This window comes from Euprymna scolopes, chromosome 2, assembly GCF_053919585.1.
Source record: "Euprymna scolopes isolate OS-2025 chromosome 2, ASM5391958v1, whole genome shotgun sequence".
NCBI lineage: Eukaryota > Metazoa > Mollusca > Cephalopoda > Sepiida > Sepiolidae > Euprymna > Euprymna scolopes.
The window spans coordinates 162,511,004-162,534,027 of record NC_136483.1 but is presented as its reverse complement, the minus strand read 5'-3'; positions in this window follow the sequence as shown (position 1 = coordinate 162,534,027).

The window sequence follows — 23,024 nt, the reverse complement described above, 5'->3', positions numbered from 1 at the left end:
GCTACACAGCATATTCCGCGTTTCATCCTCCTGAGAATACGCCTAATGCATTATGCATAAGCCTGACGGATTCTTATGAGGATGAAATGCAGAATATTCTGGGTAGCTTAACTGCCATATATATTTTCATAACTTACTACCTAGCTCTGCCTATGTTTTGAGCACTGTTGAAGTAAATACTGAAAATTAACGCATAAAATTATATCTTCATATATTAAGTTATGTGATTACATGTAATGCAAATGAATATGTCATAAATTCGATCCTGAGTTTATATAATATATATTAAGGTATCTATCCCTTTTAATGTTGTCCCGATTGGTTCAAATAACAAGTTCAATGAAGTTATGTTTCCGGCAGATGTGGCAACAATACGTCATGCATGGTGCAAATGATGGCTGTGTAAAGATATAGTATGCTTTCTAATGTGAGTAATTTTCTAGCATGATAGAAGGAGCCCACCTTTTTTACAGCCTTGGTAATGTGCTTAATGTATTTGTTTCATGTTCCTGTGAATGTTAAGCTCAGGAGTTTAAAGGATGATCGCAAAAGGTTTGCTTTCAAGTTGGAACGTAAATCAAAGAAAATCTTAAAACAGTGTGTGTGTGTGTGTGTGTGTGTGTGTGTGTGTGTGTGTGTGTAAAAATCGAGAGGATTTGTCTTACATGCGTTGGATTTTGTGCACATGTTGGGCGAGACAAAGAAGTAAAAAAAAGAATGTGAATCTTTTTTTTTTGTATTTTAGCTTTTATAGTTCCCTGATCTATTAGATGTCCCTTGTAAGATGGCAACTGACTTTACATCCAGTGTAACTGGAATCGCTAATTTCTACACCCCTTATGAAAATTAAACCGGTCACGTAAGGAAAAGGGAGATAATTAGGCTTGACCAACCTCTGATGTATGGATATGTGGAAAAGATAGCTAACACTAATCTTTTTATGTTCCTGAATTTTTACATGAAGGCTATTCATATTATTTGGATTCTTCAGACTATTGTTCTCGTGTTGAATGTTATTTTCACAGCGCTTTTCTTTTTTTTTTTTTTTTACAAGGCAGTCACCACTTATCAAGACCCAAAGGCCACTTGAGGATAAGGATTAATAAGTGTCCGGTGGTAGTCACTGAGACAACAGCACAGTGATCGTCAGTAGTGAAAAGTGGGTAGAATTTAATTATTTAAAGGGACGATTCAATAAGAACTCGTTTACATTGCATTTGAAGACGACTATGTTGTAGTTAGCTAGAAAGCAGACCAGCAGAACAGAGTTCTACATGTGGGCAGTTCTAGAAAAGAAGCTTTGTTCATGGAATTCGCATTTAGATTTATGGACAGATATAAAATAGAGGAAATTGTTGATAGTGGCTATAGCTAGACAAGTGCTTTTTGTGAAAGTTTGGCAGGGAAAAGAGGCATAGATTGAAGTTCAGATGAGCACTTGCCATGAAAATAATGATAAAGCATAGACAGGTTTTCAATATCTGTTCTGTGAGAAAGAGGTCGCAGGTAGGAGAAAAGGGTGTCATCTACTAAGTTTCAAAGCTGATTTTGAACTCTGTCATGGCAGGATAGGTTGATCCGAGCAGCTCCTGCCCAGATGTGGCAACAGTACTCCATCTTAGGACATATTTGGTTCTTATACAGATAGAGGAATGTGTTAAGAGTGAGATATCTTCTGGGGTGGTACAATGTCGCAACCATTTTTCGAGCAAGCTTGTCAATGAATTTGATGTAAGTCTTCCATTTTAGGTCAGGGGTGAAAATCAGTTGCAGGGTGCTTCTTTGAGACAGGAGCCATTCATATCAATTGGAGTCATGCGAGGATCAGAGTGTTGTTGGTAATAAGGTAGAAGTTGGGTTTTGAATCCATAAAAATTAACCAGCCACATTTTACCCCATTGCACCATGTGAATGGGAGGAGAGAGGCTCAGAGAGATCTTGGTCATTACTGGCCTGTTTTGGTTGATGTAACCAATGACCTTCTTTAGATGTATCTTGTAAAACTCAATAGAAAGATTCCCGAGTTGGACAAGACACACCTATAGAAGGTTAGAGATTACATCGAGCAAAACTTTGCAAAACTAACACTCAAGATGAAATCAGGAGTCTGAAGAATCCCAATGATCTTCTATTTGTTTAACGCCAGGAGTCAGATGTTTTGTGATATTTTGCAAACTCACTATCCAGTTCTTACATTTTAGGGGGTCAAGTATTTCCCAGTTCCACTCTGTATGATCTTGTTTAATCAGTTGTTTCTAAGTTTTCCTTGGCCGGTCAACCTACCTGCAATTCAAGACATCCATGTTTCTTTAATGGAAATCCATTTACACTGGTGATCAAATAAATCTGCATTTTACAATTAATGAATAAAGGCGAAGTGATCTCTGTTCACTTCTTTTATGTATGAAAATAGTTTTCTGGATCTGATCCAAGGCTGCATCTGCACTTTCTAGCTTTTTACAGCAAACAGCCGGAAAAGTTGTCTGAAAAAGCCAACAAGAACATTGCCAGACGATAAATTCAAAATGCTGAAAACAAAACTTTAACATAAGAAGATAAGACTTACTGTAAGTTTAGTTATATGAAAGAAATATTTATATTTATTTAAAGAAAAGTATATTAAAAAGATTTTTTTCAACAAATGTTTCAAAGAAATGTTTTTTTATTATTTTTTAGACAAACACATAGAAACAACAACTATGAACGAAAATCAGATTTTTTTTTCTTTTTATGGAAAAAATTAGTTTTTATTCTTTTTATTTTTGCAAGAAAAATTTAAATAAAATATTTTTTTTGTAACAATAAAAACAAATTTTGTTTTTCACAAAACAACTATAATCCAAAAAAGTTTTTTTAAAGAATAATATCAAATAAGTGGGGTTCTTTTTCATTAACAAAGATATCGCCTACTGATTGCTGATTGGCTAATCCCATCAGCTTTGTTTGGCTGCTTTTCTTGCAATTTGCAGTAAACTGCCAGACGATGCCAATGCGACTTTTGGTCAGGTTCTGTATCAGTATCAAGATTTTTTTTTAATTGTGCTCTAAAACATAATTAGTAACATCAATCTGCCTTTGGGTGGGGTGGGGGGGGGGTAAGAATCTTTTGCTTTAATTACCAAAAAGAAAAAAAAAAAAAAACAATCGGGCCTTTATTCCAAAACCAACCTGGACTCGAACCCTAACCTTAACTTTGCTAAAATTCATTTCCAAGTCATAACAGAATTTCAACCAACATTTCATTCATCCTTCAAATTTCAGAATTAAATAACATAGAATTTGCTCAAAAATAATATTGGAACATGCAGTCACAGAGTGTAAGTCCAACATGTACATATCTCATAGTTGACAGTTTAAGCACAATTGTTTGTTTGTTTTGTTTTTTACAGTTCTGAATTTTCGAGATAAGCATTGATTACTTGTATTGTTTAGATTCTTCAAACTACTGAGTGTTATTTGCCCAACATTTCAGCCGATGTAACCTCTGACTTTCTTCAGGTGAATCTTGTAGAACTTGGGAATTTTTCTGTCAAACTTGGGAATCTGCATGGAATTTTTAACAGAACCCTTTTATTTCATCCATGGGGGTAGCATGCTCCTATTCTGGCAGCTATGACTGGGTAAAAGTCCTAAGTAATCACCAATTGTATTCTGGGTGTCGCCCACACTGGGGAATAAACCATCAATCTCCAGAAGTGTGTAACTTTTACAACTGAATTTTACCAAGTACTCTATTCAATGCACCATGGGTCTTTGTGAACCATCACTCAGTCCAAAGAATCCAAATAATACTCATTTTTTGTTGTTGTTAATGTTGTACTTTTTTTTGCGTCCTGATTCTCCAGTTTTTGTTTTGTTTTTATTGTTTCTTTTTTTACTGGAGAGTAAGGCCCAAAGGCCACTCGAGGATAAGGGTTGAGAAGCAGGTAAAACCTGACAGGATCCCAGACTTCTCCAAAGATGTTTCATTGTTCCTACTTACTTGCTTCCCTCGCGGAGGTAGAGTTAGACCGTTTCTTTTAATGTGTGTGTGGGGAGGGGGTGGAACCCTAACCCTCAAAAATAGGAGCACTCTGAATTGAAGCAAAGTAATCAATTACCTCAGTCTAGAAGAATTTCTCATTTCACTGACTGAAGATAGAACAGATGAAGTGTATTGTCGGAACAGCTACTATGCTTTGATCTTGAGAGTCTATATACTATTCTGAACTATTTCTAGCACGTTTTGAAAGGTACAGAAGATGGATGTGTGCATGTGTGCATTTTTCTAAGAATCTTAATAAAACTGAACAAAAACAGCCTCAATAAATATTGCACTGATTGCCAAGTTTATAATCTGAATTTTACATCCGGAATTGACTATGTGCATTACCAAACTGATATTGTGGATATTATCATTGCTTGTTTTGTCTTTTTGAAAACACTGCTGAACAATATGGTTTAAAATTGAATATTTATACTACCTTTCCTAGAAGAAATTGTGATAATCCCTGGCATTATCTTTATAAATATGAGAGCCCTCTGATTTTAACTTTGTATTTTTATATACCAGAAGCTACAAATGATATCGCAAAATGTTTTTTTTTTAAATTTTAAGCAATTTCCTTTTCTTCTATCAAGTCGACTGTTTTTTTTTCTTTTGTTTTGTTTTTGTCTTTTGTTTTTTACTTATTATTTGACCGTTTAATTTACAAAAATTGTTAAATAAAAGATGGGTGACTTGAACATAACTATTTTTTTAATGAAGATTGCAAAGGACAATAAACACCATTTTTAAAAGTGCTGTCTGTGTGCATGCATCATCATAAATTCAAATTGAAATCCGTTCATAAGTGCATCAGCATTACCTTTGCATATTTCACGCTTTCCTTTTGCATAATTTATTACAATTATATGAAGAGTTTGATTACAAAACGCGATAAACGCCATTTTTAAAATTACAAAAATATCACTACAAAAATGTTTCATTTCAACACTAAACTACACCCTTAAATAATGGTTCATATAATGTGATACCGGCATCATCATTTTTTTTTTTTTTTAATTTAACCGAAGTCTAGATTTCATATATTCTCCCTTTTATGGTTTAAGATCTTAATCTATATATATATGTATTGAATAAGAAAAAAAATCAACAGTTAATTAATGAGAGTTTTTTTTTTTTTGTAAAGCTGTATGCAAATTAGTTAACTTTCAGACTTTGATCATATTGACATGACTGAGTATAATAAAAGGCTACAATTCTTTTTTTCTTAACTGTAAATTTTTGTATTCAGTTGAGGAGTCGTTGTCTCAAATCAATCCAGCAGAAGGTAGTCCGCTATTGGGGTGAAATATTATCCTGTTCAGTCCTAGGAAGTGCACCTTCCCAGGCTGTATCTTCTCTCTATGAGAAAGGATCAGTTTATTGCCAATTGCCTGAGACGCTCTTACTTGGAAATGCAAACGGTAGGAGTTTTTTCCTATCTCCTGTTTTCATGTCCTTATGTCATGCATCTTCCTGCAGTGGGAAAAGAATAAATACCATTGGAAATACAAAAGTGGCTTTTTAATCTCACTATCTGTGCAGTAAATGTCTCAAAGCGTGTGTGTATATAAAAATGTAAGATGGTGGCCCAAGGGCAATAATTGACTGATATTCTTGAAAAATAGTCAATCTATATATCTATGAAAGTGAATGTGTGTGTGTGTGTGTGTGTGTGTGTGTGTGTGTGTGTGTGTGTGTGTGTGTGTGTGTGTGTGTGTGTGTGTACATTTCCCTACGCAATAACTCTGTCAATTTTTAGTCTAAAAATTCGAAATTTGATATACAGGGTACTGAGATTTGGGAAAATCGATGTGATAGGTTTTCAGACAGAAATTTGGCGATTAAGGGGTCAAAGTTCAACGATTTGACCTTTGAGAACTCTACCAAACTCCTCCAACAATTTTGGGTATAAACACTTGAACTTTTAGATATAGGTTCTTTGAACATGGATCTAACTTAATAACTTTATTTGAGCCCAAAAGAATAAATGTTAAGGGATAATAATAGGGGTCAAAGTTAAAAAAATTGACCGTTTTTTTTTGGGGGGGGGAGTGCTCAGCATACACTTCCAAACACCCGCGCAACGCCGGGCACCCATGCTAGTCTTTATATAAATGAAAAATGAGAAACTTGGACTCATTTCTCGCACTAACGCTAAAGACAAAACGCCCTATTTCCCGTTAATTCAATTTTAGACAACTATTTTTATACCTACAGACATTAGTGTAAAACATCTTGTAGTCAAAAAGAATCACTCAATAATCTTGTAGGAATATATATATATATATATATATATATATATATATATATATATATATATATATATATGATAATCTCTTAAAAAATAAATTATTACTGGTACTATAGTGAATTCGAGAGAGCAAGTTGATGCCGTGATTGAAGGTGATTACTGGCCAAATAGTTTTTTAACGAATGATAATTTTTTTTTTTTTTGTATAGTATTAAAGGTTAAAAATTTCCAAGACTATATATATATATATATATATATATATATATATATATATATATATATTTCTTTTCGGTAGGAAGATATCCAAAAATTAAGAATAATTGAATTTCAACAAGAGTCGTTGATAATGCTCAATCAAAGAAAGCAAATTATATTTGTTTTTATTCTTTATGTAAATACAGTTATATTTTGCTACGATGTGCAGACCGTTTCAATCATATTAGATATCATCAGGCAAGAAAAATTAAGGTGCAAAAATAAAAAAGGTTCTAGACCTTTTCAAATTTTGGAGGAGAGGGAAATTGCCATGTCTTGCAATGGACAAAAATAAGATAAGAAATTGAATTCACTTGAGTTTTAATATTCTTTTCTGTCTGTATAGAAGCGCCTCATTATTCACAAACAATGCACGATTAAAACGTTCAACTATTTTTGTCCGTCCCAACAATTCGACGCGCAAAATTTCAATGACTAGTTCATATTTAAAGGAACATTTTATTTAAATTAAATCGTATTATAATGAGTCAGGTATCAACCGATGTTTTGTTAAAATCTAGGGGAACCTGGAGACTAACAAACCTTCAAAAACAAGATCAAATTTTATTTAAATGAATTCTACTTACTTGACATTATCCAGGATACAGTGAAGAAATTTTAGTTTTTTTAATTTTTATTTGTTTGCACATTTTTAAACTTAAAGTAAACAATTTATATTATATTCTTCAATTTAAAACGAGTTATATCTCTTGCTGATTTTTATTTTAGGATGATTATTTAAAAATGTTTCGAGTTAACAGTTATCTGATTCGGACTAAGTAATTATTAAAATTAGTGTTGGGATGATTAATCGAAATCGAGAATCGGAAAAATCAGAACTTTTTAGAGTATCGAATTCGGCATCAGAACAAATTGTGCCTATATTCTGATACCAAAAACGATTCCTTTATCTTTTTTCATTTGATTTTGTTCAAAACAAAATCTTCCATTGCTGGTGGTAATAATAAAACAATAATATTTACTGATTTTTAAACTACCACTAAAATTAAAATCTCTATATCACCTCACCCCCCCCCTCCACAAGTGTATTTTTATGTTGGAGAAAATATCAGCACAGTCAACATGTGGTTGTACGTTAATCAGAAAAAATAACAATTTTATAGTTTAATATTCAGAAATTTATAAAGAATCGGAATCAGGAATTTAGTACAGACTCTGTAATTGTATCGGAATCGGGAAAAAGATTTTTAAAAATTCAAATAAATTGTACCAAAGTATCTTATTATATCGCTAACTGCTATGTTATTATATTATATTACAGAAATAACAAATGAACATTGGTTCATCAGAAGCTCAGAAGCAAAGTTTGATTTGTCTAAATGCTAATTAAGTCTGACTTTGAAAATCCAATACCATAATTTATAAATTAGGTAAATTGTTTTTGTTTTGTGTTTTTTAGAACAAAACTATTAACTGTGATCTTTAAAAAAAAAAAACTTTCAAATGCAAAGTATGTTATTATATTGCTAATAACACAACAATAGCAAATGAAAATTGGCTTATCAAAAGCTCAGAAGCAAAGTTTGATTTGTCAGCTTAAATATTAATTAAGTCTGACTTTGAAAATCCGATACCATAATTTATAAATTAGGTAAATTGTTTCTTTTTTGTTGTTGTTGTTTTGTTTTTTTTAACAAACCTATTAACTGTGATCTTTTAAAAAAAGAAAGTGTTAATAATTTTTTATGAAGTTATTTCATAATGTTGAAATAATTAATAATAATGAATAGTAATGTTAATAACTTTTTATGAACAGATCATTCAATTTTATCTCATTCAAATGTTTGATGGCATTGTTTGTGAATGACCATTGATACGAACTGGGCCATTTTTTTTTTTTTTTTTTTAATCCAAGGAAAATTAAAGAGGCATGGTTGTAACATAAGAATATGCCCCAATAAAAATGTAATATTTTTAAATAGCTGGACGGTTGCAGCATATTCCATAGAATAATACACCTTAGTTTTTGCTTCATGATCGGAATAAGTAATTTTTTAATAATAAATTGTAGACAATTTATATTGTCAATAACATGATACCAAAATAACGTAAAAAGCAAGGTTTGATATGTTAGTTTAAATGCTATTTGGGTCTGACCTTGAAAATCCGACAACATAACTTTATATGTAAGGCTTAAAACTATTAATAATTTTAAAGATTGATATTGAATACAATTTAAATTTTAAATCAACATTTATTAAATTTGATAAATACCTTATAAAACAACCATGGTTATTAACTCAGTAGCACTCACGATCCTTTTTTTAAGATCAGAAGAATAATTACACATATTTTAACAACATCTGAATTATTTCAGAGATATTTGTAGTCTATTATATGAAGGGAATTCGTCTGTGTGTATGCATGTATGTCCAGCTAAAAGTAAGATACTACAAAACAAACACCCACAAAGTTATTATGTTCTTACTAGGATGAATGAATAATATTTAAAATTTAGAAGAAAAATATTCTTTCTTTGACCTTAAACTGGCACAGGGTTGGTTTTTCAACTACTTTAATGCAACAAAGAGAATTAACTGATTTTTTTTAATAGTTCCTTCCCTTATACCAATTCATTCCTCAAGGAATCTATATAAATGAGAGTTATTAGTGTGTATGACAGAAGAGAAAGTCGGTGTATATGTAGAGAAGAGAGAGGAGGTGAAAACGAATAAGGGAAAAAAAAAAGGGATGAATAGAGAGAGATAATGGTAGAAGTTTTAATAGAAGTATATTACAATTTTGCTCCAAGCAACGCCAGATAGCCTTGCTATTTAGTTATAAAGACTGAAGTGACTTTCACCTATTATCTGATCTATATTGGCTACATCGATGTCTCAGTTTTCAGTATACTATGGAAACCTAGACGGATAAAACCAGTTTCATTTATTATTCAATCAAATGTTTTAATCAGTAAACCTTATAACCAAACTTTATAATTTTTGCATATAGTATAAGTGAATGCTTTTAGCATTATATAAAGTCAAATAAATCATGTAATATTGTATTTATAAAAGATTATCTACTATAATAATAAAGCAATCTCGATGCCTATACAGTTTCAATAGGAAACTAATTGAATACATGTTTGATAAATTTTTTACAATTTTAAATTTGTTCCACTAAACTATGTATACATTTCATAAATATTTAAAAATCGTTACATTTAAGCTGAATAAAATGCCTCTCAATTACATATTCCTATACATAAAATAGCAATCGGTTTCACTCTCTATACATTAAGTCCTCTCACAGTGCTCATATCACCGTGTTACAATATTAACAAGTATATAACTTTTCATGCGACCGTTATCATTTCTTTTGGATCCTCAAGATATTTATGATAAACTGCAAAACATTAAGAAGATTAAATAATAAGCGCTCCCTCTGATTCAAGTGGATTATACTTTGCATCATGCTTGTTGGTAATAAAGTAAAGAAAAGATTTGGGCATGAATAGGTTAAAATAGTCTCTGTCTTTCTCTTAAAACCTGAATATTTTTTTTTAATGTGGGGTATATATATGCACAGATTCTTTTGGGGGGTTTGTTTCATCGAGGGTCCATTCATAACAAGGAGAACCTGGCTTTTATTATTTTTTTTTTCGTTTTTGATTATTTTTTATTTCATTTTTTATTTTATTTTTATTTTATTTTATTTTTTATTTCATTTTTTTATTTTTTATTTTATTTTTTATTTCATTTTTATTTCATTTTATATTTTATTTCATTTTTTATTTTATTTTATTTTTATTTCATTTTTTTATTTTATTTTATTTTATTTCATTTTATTTTATTTGTTATTTTACTTTTATTTCATTTTTTATTCATTTTATTTTTATTTTATTTTTATTTCATTTTATTTTATTTCATTTTAGTTTTATATCATTTTTTATTTTATTTTGTTTTTATTTCATTTTTATTTCATTTTATTTTATCTTTTATTTTACTTTTTATTTCATTTTTTATTTTATTTTATTTTTATTTCATTTTTTATTTATTTTATTTCATTTTCTTTAATTATTTTACTCCATTTTTAATTAATTTTTTAGTTTATTTTTCTAAATTTAATATTTTTTATTTCATTATACTTTATTTCATTTTTTTATTGTTTTTTTTTCATTTTAATTTCATTATGAGTAATAAAAGAAAATTAAATAAAAAATACAAAAATGTAATAAAACATTTTTGTATTTTTTTATTTCATTTTTATTATTTTTATATCATTTTTTTATTTACTTTTTTATTTATTTTTTAATTCATTTCTTTATTATTTTTTATTTCATTGTTTTTTTTTTGTTGTTTTGTTTTTTGTTTTTTTTTTCACACACGTATCAATAAAGGTGTCACATGGGCTTTCTTTTTTTTTTGATAATCACTTGTGTATTTTTTTTTCTCAATCATGATGGGGATTTTGGAATGTATTTTTGAGAGATATTTTGAGGGAAGATCTATTTTTTTTCTCTTTTGTATAAATATTAAAATATTTTTATATTTTTCGTCTTCTCTTCATCTTATTTATTTGTTGTTTTTTTCATTACATTTTTTATACTAATGAGTCACAACTTATCAAAGTCCAAAAGCCACTTGAGGATAAGGATTTATGAGACTGTCAATTGGAGAATAAGCAATACTATCAGTTGCTTAAAAATGATAAATGGTATGAACAAAATGTGATTACTTCTGAAGAACGGTTAATGGCAACTATTTGTTGACATTAGACTTGAAACCGATTATGTTTGTTTTTTTACTCATGTTCACCCCAAATAAGGTATATCACCACTTGGATGTAAGGAGCTACTATTAGGGAAAATAAACAAGATGTTGGTTTACAGTACATTTAAACTTCTGTATATCAGTACAGTCAGGGAAGCAAGCAGCAGAAAGTCTAGCTATTCAAGGGAAGAAACTATTAAAGTAAAAAGCAAAAAGCTTTTTGGCATTTAGGGACCTCAATGGTGAAGGAGTGTGATTTTGTTGCTAAGCAGGTCTGCCGGGGTTATGCACATCGAGGGGGCACAAGTGCAATAAGTTTATCAGAGCACATACCATTAAAATACTGGTAAAACAGGTACAGGGGTGCAATATTGCAGTGATGGGACAGGGGTTGGAGCTTAGTTGACAAAGCGGTACCTATTAGATTGGAGACTCTTTTTTTGGACCTTATCCAAGAGGGGGAAACATATTGTAGTCTGTAGGATAGCAGTCATGTAGCAATATCTTCCAAAAATAGGAAAGTGTTGGAAAAAAACTCTGTTCATGGAAATTTAATTTGGTTTTAGGTACACAAAGAAAGAAAAGCCACTCAAGGATACGGTTTAATGATATTGTCACTTAGATGATGAATAATATTATGAGAGGATTGAAAGCGATGGGTGGGATGGAAATAATTTGATTACTTAAGAAGTCACTTGACAATTATTTCTAGACATTGGTCTTGGAGAAGACCATGTTGTAGTCTCCGAGGAAGAGATCCCATGGCAATGTGTTTCAAAGATGGAAAGAGACTCTCTTCATAGAGATGCCGTTTAGTTTTAACTATGCAGAGTAAATAAGGAAATTACTCTGCAGTGATGGTTAAAAAGCGAGTTCTTGCTGTGAATGTTTTGCAGGAAGAAACCAGAGATTTGAGCTTAGTTGAGCACTTTCTATGGGAATAACAGAGTAGAGAAATACTAACAACATCTTTTGAGAGAAAAAGGATGTAAGGACAAAAAGAGATCATCTCCACTAGATTGTGAAGTTGATTTTGTACACTGTCAAGGCAAGAAAAAAATGCTCTGACTCTTTTTGTCTATCGGTCTGCAAGGCGTCAATTTAGTCTGTGATGCTCAGTGGTAGCTCGTCTATAAATACCATTGTGATACATTCCTCCCTCGCAGCAACCAATTATCATTACCCTCAAACCGATACACTTTCTTCCATGTCCCGGACTAATACTTTTGGTGCCGCGTCATGTAGCATTGCTGACATTTGGTTGTTTTCATATTTTCAGCTTTAAGGAAATCCACCCTGTTCAAAAAAATAATATGATTCGATTATCTTCATCAACTAGATTTCCTGCAATAATTTTTCATGAACAAAAGAAAGCACATGGTCTTTCATAACAAATATATACTTGTGCAACTTGTGGGATTTGTGTATGTGTGTGTGTGTATATGTACGTATGTGTGTGTGTACCTGTGTGTCTGTGTGTTCATTCTCTATAGACTCCGAAACAGCTGGGCTAACATTTTTTAAATTTCAGACAAATTTACTTTATGTGTGTGGGAATGTTCTTACATAGGCTTTATATCAGAATGCTTCCAATAAATTTTGAAAATCGACAATCAAAAACAAATCTGATGGAATCAGGAACCGTCCAATTTTGACCAAAGTAAACACCCTTATACAACCTAACATCACGAGTGCATTGTAGAAGTTTTATCGTCACACAAGCAGAAGGACCCCGGCGATAGAATCAACAGTAAGTTCTTTGATAAGACAGAGGTGGGTTTGAAATGAATGTTTCTGTTTAGAGCACAATTGGATCATGATATTTGAATTTTGCATTTTAAACCCTAATTCAAGCCATTATATAAAAATAATTTTATAAAATCCACAGTGAGTTCTCTACAAAGCAATGTAGACTACAATGTAAATCACTGTGTAGTGACATGTGAATCTTCCTTCTGATACACCCTAGCGGCAAGGAAAAATCCAATATGACAGGAAACAAGGTCAAGAGAAACAGAGAGCGCATACAGCACCTGGTATTCCCAAATGATCACCCATTTTAGTACTGGCCAGGTGCAATATCGCTTAACTTGATCTAATGAGAATGGGCGTATCAACGTGACTATGCCGTATGGGGCCTCTAATCAATAAGTAACATGGTGTGTCCATCTGTAGACTTGGGCATTAGTCTCAGTCTTTTCTATAACTACTATTATAGCATGTATACTTCAGAAAAATCTGATGTATTTCCTGCTTCTTTTGTCCCAGCTTGTTTAACTTGTTGGTCTAGTGGTCCGCATCAATTCTCTGTTTTGATACTTCATTCTTATACAGCTTCCTGTTCCAGTAGTTTCTTTCCAAAAACTGTAGGCTTGTGGAATTTTCTTACTGACTGTTTTCCTCCTATAATCTTGTTTTTTTTTTTTCAAGACTAAAGTCAATAGGTGTTATAGATGGAAGGGGACAGATCCCAGTAATTAGAGAAATGATGTAAATAAGTTTGAAAATAATATTTATTAAAAGAAAAAGCTAGAATCGAACCCAGTATTCAAGAGTTGAAATGAATACATATTGCAATCTCATGGATTTAGCAAATTGTCCATTGTGTTTAGAAATAACTAAATAATGATAGAGCTAGGGGCCAGAGTTAGAACAATGGAATTTAATTTAGTAATTTTCTTTGTGTTGCCAAAAAGGCATGTTGGAAGCATATGTAATATGTAAAAACCACATGAAAAATATACACATGTCTGAGCATGCCTCTGACGTCACAAAGAAAGATAGCTTCAATATATTCAGTTAAGAGGGTTTGAAGTTAGTTGGTTCATTCAGAGAGTTGAGAGACACAGCTGAAATTCACAGCTAGGAAACTCGGGAGAGAGGCGAGTTGAGTTAGCTGAAACCCTTTTGGAAGCGAACCAGAAATGGAAACAAAAAAATGTTACTCTGAAAGGCAATCAAATTCCTGATCATCATCTCATTTAATTGAAAGAATAAATATTATGTAATTGTAAGTCTTCGTTGTCATCTTTCAACCTGAAAGGTCATGTGATTTTGTCTATTGTATTTATAACAGAATAATATGAGTCCCCCTCCTCAAATGCTGTAAATGAACATTGTATGAAACAATCCTCCAAAGTGTAACTGAATCCTTTTTCATAAATAATGAATCTCCACCCCCCCCCGTGTTAAAAGAACTGCCTACATCTCTCTTTATATCAACCTCTTATTATAAATATGAACTGTGTGTATATAAATCTCACCTGTCTGTTTAAATGTATGTATGTATACCTAAAACATTCGACTGAGGCGACAGATTTTCACGAGATTGGTATCGTTTTGAAGCTCGATCCTTCGGACTACAAATATCAAAAAAATGGCTAAAAACATTAATTCTTTCACCCTCAACTGGGCATTTTTCTACAAGGAGGGGTCGCTTTTTTCGCCGATATTTTCGAAACTCATCTCCTCTTTTCAATTGACTAGCCTTAATTTAAACCTTCGCCACTTCAGGTTTGGTGATGGATGTAACGACAAAGACGTCACTTTTTTTTCATGTTCTTTTCCTCCTTCACGGTATGGGTTCGAGCCTGCCTGCCTATTACCACTTTTTTTTTTTTTGCTCAACACACAACTCCAAACACCCAGGCAATGCTGGGCATCCAGCTAGTCTATTATAAATGTCGTTATCCATCCCCATTTTGTGTTCCCATTATCTGTAAGTCCTCGAGATATACACACCCCGCAATTCAACATAGGTATCTCCTGTCTTTTCGATAATCACTTTTTTTTGTTCTTGTTAGATTCTTATATCTAGTGGCTTCATACCTTGTCTGGAGCAATTTCCATTAAAAAAATATGTTTATGTAAATGAAAAAAAAAATGTCAGAACGCCTTCTCACTAATTCGTACCAACTTCACTGAACTTAAACCATAATTCACGACACCAACTCTCAACGTCTATGCTTTCTATTGGCTGTCAAAAACTCGGCTGCTTGTTCTCTCCAATTCGACCTTCTAATAACCATTATTCCCATCCTGTGCAAATTACTGCTACGTGTATATAAAGAAATCATCTACACAATTAAGTTTTTCTTTTCTCCTTTTTCCTTCCTTCACCTGACAGGCCAAACAGTAGTTGCTTGCGTGAGTAATACCTTCTATTACAGTTTATAAGTCTTAAAAGTTCACTGTAACTTGTCCCAGAGACAGGTGGCCAAGACAACTGGTTCAAGTGCGCAGGTTATACTGCAGTTTGGATGTACTTCATTATACACTGTTCATTGTTCATTCCTTGGTGTTAACAGGAGACTAAAAAAACTCTCTAACCACAGCGTTACAAGTCACGCATCATAAGCTCCTTAGCAATTAACAGTTCAACTCAATCCAACATACCTTGTTTTTCTTCGCCTGGTTTTTCAATGTCAACATTTTCATTATGATCTTGTCTAACAATCTTGCAATCAAATTCGATAAAATTCGTTTTACTCTATTTTATTGGTTTGTTACTGATATCTCCTGTGAAAAGGATATATTCGTTTGAAGTGGCTGAGCAGTCTTGGTTGCAGTAATCAACTAATAAAATCGAGGAAGAAGTGTATGGCTTTGTGAATTTTAATACTCGTCAGAACATCTCAAATAATTCTTCATATTTTCCACACAAACTCCAAGAACTTCATGTTCTCAAATCCCATTAAACTTGTTTCCTGTGTTGAACTGATTTGCATGAATGGTCAAGCCGCTTGAATCCTTATGATCCCTTGTCTATAATACATCTTGTTTATGACTTACCTTGTTAATTTCTCCCAATGAATATTTTTCTAAACAAACACTAGCTGAATGTACCTACCAATATACAACATTTGACCTGATCCAAAAAAAAGTTGTAAAAAAAAAATGCAAATCGATTTTTTTACTCTAAACAAGGCATGTTGCCATTTGGAAAATAAGGGTCTACTATTTGGAATCATGTCTAATAGGGAACTCTGGGAGTTGAACAGCAAGATGTGTGTTCACATCATATTTAAATTTCTATGGGTTACTATAGTCATGGAAGCAGGAAACAGGGAGGAAATTCTAACATTGAGCAGTCTGAGAGAAAAAACTATTAGAGCAGAAGGCTTTCTGGCATCTAGGGACCTCAATAGTAAAGAGCTAGAATTTTGCTGTTTGTCAGGTTAGTCAGAAGTATGTATGTTGTGGAGGCACAAGTGCTATGAGTTAATCAGAGCACATCTCATTAAAGTACTTGTAAAACAGGCAGAGATGCAACATTGTAACACTGAGACAAAGGTTAGAGCTTGGCCAATAGTACTAGATGTATTAGGACTAGTGGTAGATATGACAGCAATACTCCATGCATTGGCAAATTGTGGTTTTGTAAAGATATAGATTACTGTCATTTTTTTTTTGTTTTTTACACGGTGGTCACCACTTATCAAGGTCCGGAAGCCACTCAGGGATAAGGGTTATTGCAAGTACAGTACGTTAGTGTGGAGATTTAATGAAGTGTTTACTTAAGAGGGTGGTTCATTAGGAATTTGTTAATGTTGGACTTGAAGACATCCAGGTTGTAGTCAGGTGGGAAGCAGACAAACGGAACAGAGTTCCACAGGTGTGCAGTTCTAAAAAAGAAGCTTTGTTCATGGAATCTACGTTTAGGTTTAGGCACAGATAAAGAGTGGGGAAAATTTTTCACAGTGGATTCAGGTAGACGGGTGTTTTTCATGAAAGATTGGTGAGGGGAGACGAGAGATTGGAGTTCAGACGAGCACCTGCCATGGAAATAACGATAGAACAAGGATAGGCTCGCAACGTCTCTTCTGTGGGAGAGAGGCTGCAAGGTAGATAAAAGGGCATTCCCCACTAAGCCACGAAGTCTATTTTGTACTCTGTCAAGGCAGGATAGACTGTTTTTAGCAGCTCCATCCCGGATATGGCAGCAGTATTCCATCCTTGGACGTACTTGGTTTTTATATAGATTGAGAATTGCATCAGTAGTGAGATATCTTCTGGAGCGGTAGAAGGATCCCACCATCTTTCCAGCGACCTTGGCAACAGACTTGATGTACGTGTTCCATTTCAGACCAGGAGTAAAGGACAAACCCAGAAGCTTGTCAAAACATGGGGCTTCTCTTAGACGAGAGCCATCCATTTCAATTGATGCCAGATGGGGATCAGAACATTGATGATGTAAAGATAGGAGCTTGGTTTTAGATGCATTAAAGGTAACCAGCCACGTCTTCCCCCACTGAACCACACGCTCGAGATCAGAGAGAGAATCAGAGAAAACTTTGTCCTTTACAGCCTTTGATGTGTTGCCGTAGATGGTCGTGTCATCAGCATAGATGTCAACAAATGATTTAAGTATGTGTTTAGGGAGATAATTAATGTAGATCAGGAAGAGAGTTGGGCCCAGGATTGACTCTTGAGGAACTCCAGCATTAATACTGCAGGCCTCTGATTTTTGTCCAACGACCACTACTCTTATGAGCCTATCGGAGAGAAATGATTTAATGATCGAGAAAATATTTCCAGTTATACCGTAGCTGGAAATCTTGTGAAGTAGGCGCTTATGCAATACCTTGTCGAAGGCCTTTGATATGTCAAGAGCAATTGCCCTAGAAAGGAAGCCTTTGTCAAGAGATTCACTAATCCTGTGAGATATAACCGTTAGCACATCTGCGGTAAATCTTGCAGAGCGGAAACCATATTGTCTGTCACTAAGAAGGTTATTTCTGCTGAGGTGGTTGACTATTTCTCTATTTAATATGTATTCTAGCAACTTACTCATAACACACAGGTGACTTATTGGTCTGTACTGAGAGGGAGATGACTTATCACCTGAATTCTTAAATACAGGGCATACTGATGAGGTTTTCCAGGGAGTCGGAAAGCACTTCTCCTTAAGGCAATGTTTAAACAGTTTCGTAAGTATGGGAGCAAGTTCTGGTTGAAGCTTTTTTAACACTATAATTGGGATGCCATCAGGGCCAGTTGCTTTACTGGAATCTAGGTTCTTGATTAGCTTGGCGACCTCATGCACAGATATTTGTATGTTACCTAGCGTGTTCTGTTATAGGAGGAAATTTAGGGAGTTGATGGCCTTCGTCACATAGGGTAGAATTAGCTGCAAAGTTCTTTGCAAATAGTTTGGCCTTGTCTGATGCTGACGAGATGACCTCTGGCCCATTGATAATGGTTGGGATAGAACGCACACTTCTGTTCAGGATCCTATTTGTTATTTGCCAAAACTGGTGGGAACCAAGCCTCTTATCAGCTACTTTGGATTTAACAGACTGGGCATATAGCTCTCTTGCATTTTTTATTACTCTTTTACAGTGGTTGCTGGCGTTCCTGAAAGCAGCTTTAGTCTCAGTGCATCTATTACATTGGTAGTTATGGAAAAGGTGATTTCTGTGCGCGATAACAGCAGCACATTCTGGGGAGAATCATAGCTGGCTGTTAGGTTTTTGTTGGAATTATTTTGATGGTATGAATCAGTCTATGCCTACAATTAACCATTCGGTCATATCTGATACTATAGAGGACACATCCTTTTTAAACATGGAATGCAGAGGTAAATCAGATATGAATGTACGGAAGCTATCCCAGTCAGCCATAGAGTATCGGTATACAGTATGGTGGAGGGGTACATCTGGGGATTTATTACATTTCATTTTTATCTTAACTGATACGACGGAGTGGTCAGAGTATCCTAGATGAGAATGAACAGAACATGAACATTGCTCAGGGGAAGTTGAGAGAAAAGGTCTAGGAGGCTTGCATATTGACCAGTAGTATCGGGCACACAGGTGGGTTCGCGAACAATCTGAGTGAGGTCATAAGCAATGGCAAAATCATGACAAAACCTCCCCTCATCGTCTGTCTTATTTGAATGGGTCAGCCATTCCACGTTATGGACGTTGAAGTCACCACAGATGTGGATGTTAGCCGAGGGATGTGCAGACAGGATGTGGTCTATTTTCTCAGATATACTCTTAAAGATAGTAACTCCGCTGTTATGGGACCGATAGAGGGCAAATATAAATGCCGTGGTGTAAGCAAGTGCAACCTGGAAGCACATATAGGGTAAATTAGGATCTTCTCTAGAGATATCCCTGCCACACGGGAAGCCATCTTTAATGTAGGCACATATTCCATGCCCATTTTCCCAGTTATTTTCTAGCATGATAGAAGGAGTCTACCTTTTTTGCAGCAGTCTTGGCAATGTCGTCAGTGTATTTGTTCTGATGCTTGTTGCCTGTGAATGATAAGCCGAGGAGTTTGAAGGATGTACTCTCAGTTAGGGTGCTATTTATCATGGCAATGTGGCAGAGAAGGTTTTTGTAATTGTTAAAGAAAGAAGTGTTTAACAGGCAATCACCTGGCTGGAAAAAAAAACCTGGTTGATTGACATGGAGACAAAAAAATAAATAGTTGGTGATTTGATGTAGAGGCACATGCAAAGGTCATCTGCGAACGTCATCTGCAGACAAGAATACACCCTTGACAATAAAATAGTTAGGAACCAAGTCCTGGGGTTGACGGGAGGGGGGACATGTTTAAATTGCTGGTGGTGGTGAAATCCTAGATTGGACTTTGTTCCATTTGCTTTATTCGTATCCAAATCTAACATAAATTGAGATAGAGTTTGCTGCCAAGTCAGTTCAATAGATCAACCTCTATCAATTTCTGGGTTTTCTCCATATCTCTCTTTCTTATCCCATTCATTTGCTGTAACCTTGCAATAAAAATATGCTATTATATTTTTATATATCAATGTCTGTCAGCATTTTTTATGCACAGCAGTAATAGAATTACAAAAAGAAATGGAATGTGAGCAGTGTACCACTATACCTCAAATAAAGGGTTTCGTTCAAAATCTATAGCAATTTCAGAATTCAACACAAGATACCTGAAGCAAAATGGCCAAAACATTGTGATAATACAAAGATGGGGAAACCAGTCCAAAATTAAATTCGTTCTGCAAAAATATAATTTATTATTATAAAAATTAGTAATTGTACTTCTGCAGAAAGAATATAACAGCAAAGGGGAGTGGAATGTGAGCAGTATACCCCAATATCTCAGATAAAGGGTTTGGTTCAAAATCCATGACAATTTCTAATATATATATAATATATATTAAAATATTTCTAATATATATATAATATATAAATTATATATAAATATTAGTAATTACATTTCTGCAAAAAGGATTTAATTTTGGATTCTCTAAATTCATATATACGTATATATATATATATATATATATATATATATATATATATATATATATATATATATATATATATATATATAGAGAGAGAGAGAGAGAGACGTGTCTAGATGCTTAATTTTAAGAAAAAGTCTCCAAATTTGTTCTCCTTTTCTTTTTTTCTCTTCTTTCTATTTTTCTACTTTTTTCTATTCGATTTTCATTAAATGACTGGCCTTGAATAAGACCAGATGTTTATTGTCGCCTGACGATGTCTTTTAAGACTGAAACAGTAAATTGATCGTAGCGACTTATGATAATTTGGTTTACCTAAATTGAATAAAATAAAAAAAAAACGATACCCTGCCTTTTTCATTGAGCACTATAAAAACCTCATTGAAATTCAAATTCAATGATTTTTTACTTTTGGATATTTTTAACCTGTGGTATATATATATATATATATATATATATATATATATATATATATATATATATATATATATATACGTTTTATTTTTTATTACCGTATCTTTCTGTTAAGTTACATTATTGTTTCAGCTACCCGGCCGTTTTTTTTTTTTTGGCCGTCTGTAGCTTCCTCAGACTTTTACAGTGTAAAAGTCTGAGGAAGATACGGTAATAAAAAATAAAACGCATACAACAGTACTGAGCACTTTCTTCAGTTTTTATTAATTACCATTTCCACTATATATATATATATATATATATATATATATATATATATTAGAAGGCCACATTGCCTGGTCATGAAGTATGCTGAAATATAGTATTTTAATTTATGAAAATTTCATATTATTATTATTATTATTATTATTATTATTATTATTATTATTATAGAGCCAATTATCTATTATTATATAAATATCCGCTAAATAATAGTGCTACCCCCCCCCCGTGTGGTAAAATGTCGTAAAATAGGCTTAAATATGATATTTTAATTCATATAGAATTTGCATTTATTATTATAGTGGTAATGCTTTACTGATTATTATATTGTATTCAATATATAGTCGTGATTTCAAAAGTTAAAACACATATATATGACTTGGGTGCCATCAGCTAGAATGGAAAACAAAACATATAGCTCTCCAACCTTTTTCCTTACCATCTGAGTCACGTGCATACACATTAAAAAATTTTTAAATAACATTGTTTCATGTATGAATGTACATTTTCACATGCGTAGAAAGATGTTTAGTCAACTTACACCTGCCAAGTTGACTAAGCATGTTATTTCTCTAAATACTGGAATGTTATACTTATATACAAATCTTTTTGTCAGACATTCACTTTTTAATGGACATTCTTCTTTTTGCTTACAATTACATTTTCTTAAGTTCTCCTGGTTCATATTATTCAGCTTTAGTTTCCTAAGTTTGGATTTATTTGAGGATATTATTGTGTTTTTAATGTTTATCATAGTGGAATAAGACAGCTAAATTGTATTTTTATTAAGTAGTTTACTTAGCAACGCATTTTCTTCAAAATTATTATCAATAATTTGCAAAAACTCCTTCGGAATATCCGTTTTTACATGGTCGCTGAATGAGGGGTTAAACCAAAGTGTCTTTCTTCTTCTAGTTTTTCTTATTAGAATTCTTATTCTTCATATTATTATTATTATTATTATTATTTACACAATTTGATGATTTGATCATCATCATTGTTATTGCTAACATTATTTCCTATACTGTTAGGGTTACTAATTTTGTTATTCTTTCCTGTTTCAGTATTATTATATGCTATTTATTCTTATTCTTCTATTTTTCCTAAACTTTCATCATGTTCACTTATACCTTCACTGTATATTGATATATGTAAGTGTATTATTATAATATTCCTCATTTTCATCAAACAGAATGTTTTGAGATTCTATTAGAAATATTATTATTAAGTGTCCTTTTTATTTGTTTAGAGTGCTTAGAGTGTTTATCAAGATATCAGGTTGACAAGAAAGTTCTTGAGGTTTTTAATTTCTAAATTCAGAAGAACATATCTCAGCTCAAAGAAAAATTTATTGATTGAAATAAGCACCATCTGAATCAACACACTTTTGCCAACGCAAAGCAAGTGTATTTATGCTAGTAATGTAAAAATCTGTCATAAAGAACACGCTTTCCATCACAAATCGCAACCCGGTCAAGAAACGGGTCGTTCTTGTTGTGTAAAAGAAGGGAAGATGACAGTTCATAAAGATGTTTCTTTTAGTTGTTGTTCAATTCATGAGGCACCCATTTATCAAGTTATTTTGGTTTTTCCATCTCTCTCAAGTGGTTGAAAATTGTTGCATACATTATGTTTAATTCAGAAACAAATTCTTGAACAGTTGTGTATGGATTGACTTCAACTAAGGCTCTTAATTGATCGTTGTCAACATTTAATGGCCGACACTTCAAGACTTGCTGCTGCAATGAAATTTCTTAAACCACCATTGAGCTATGCGTTTTGTAGTTTAGTGGTTCCTTGACCAAACGTTTTGTTGATATTGCAAACTATTTCACCAGCTTTTTG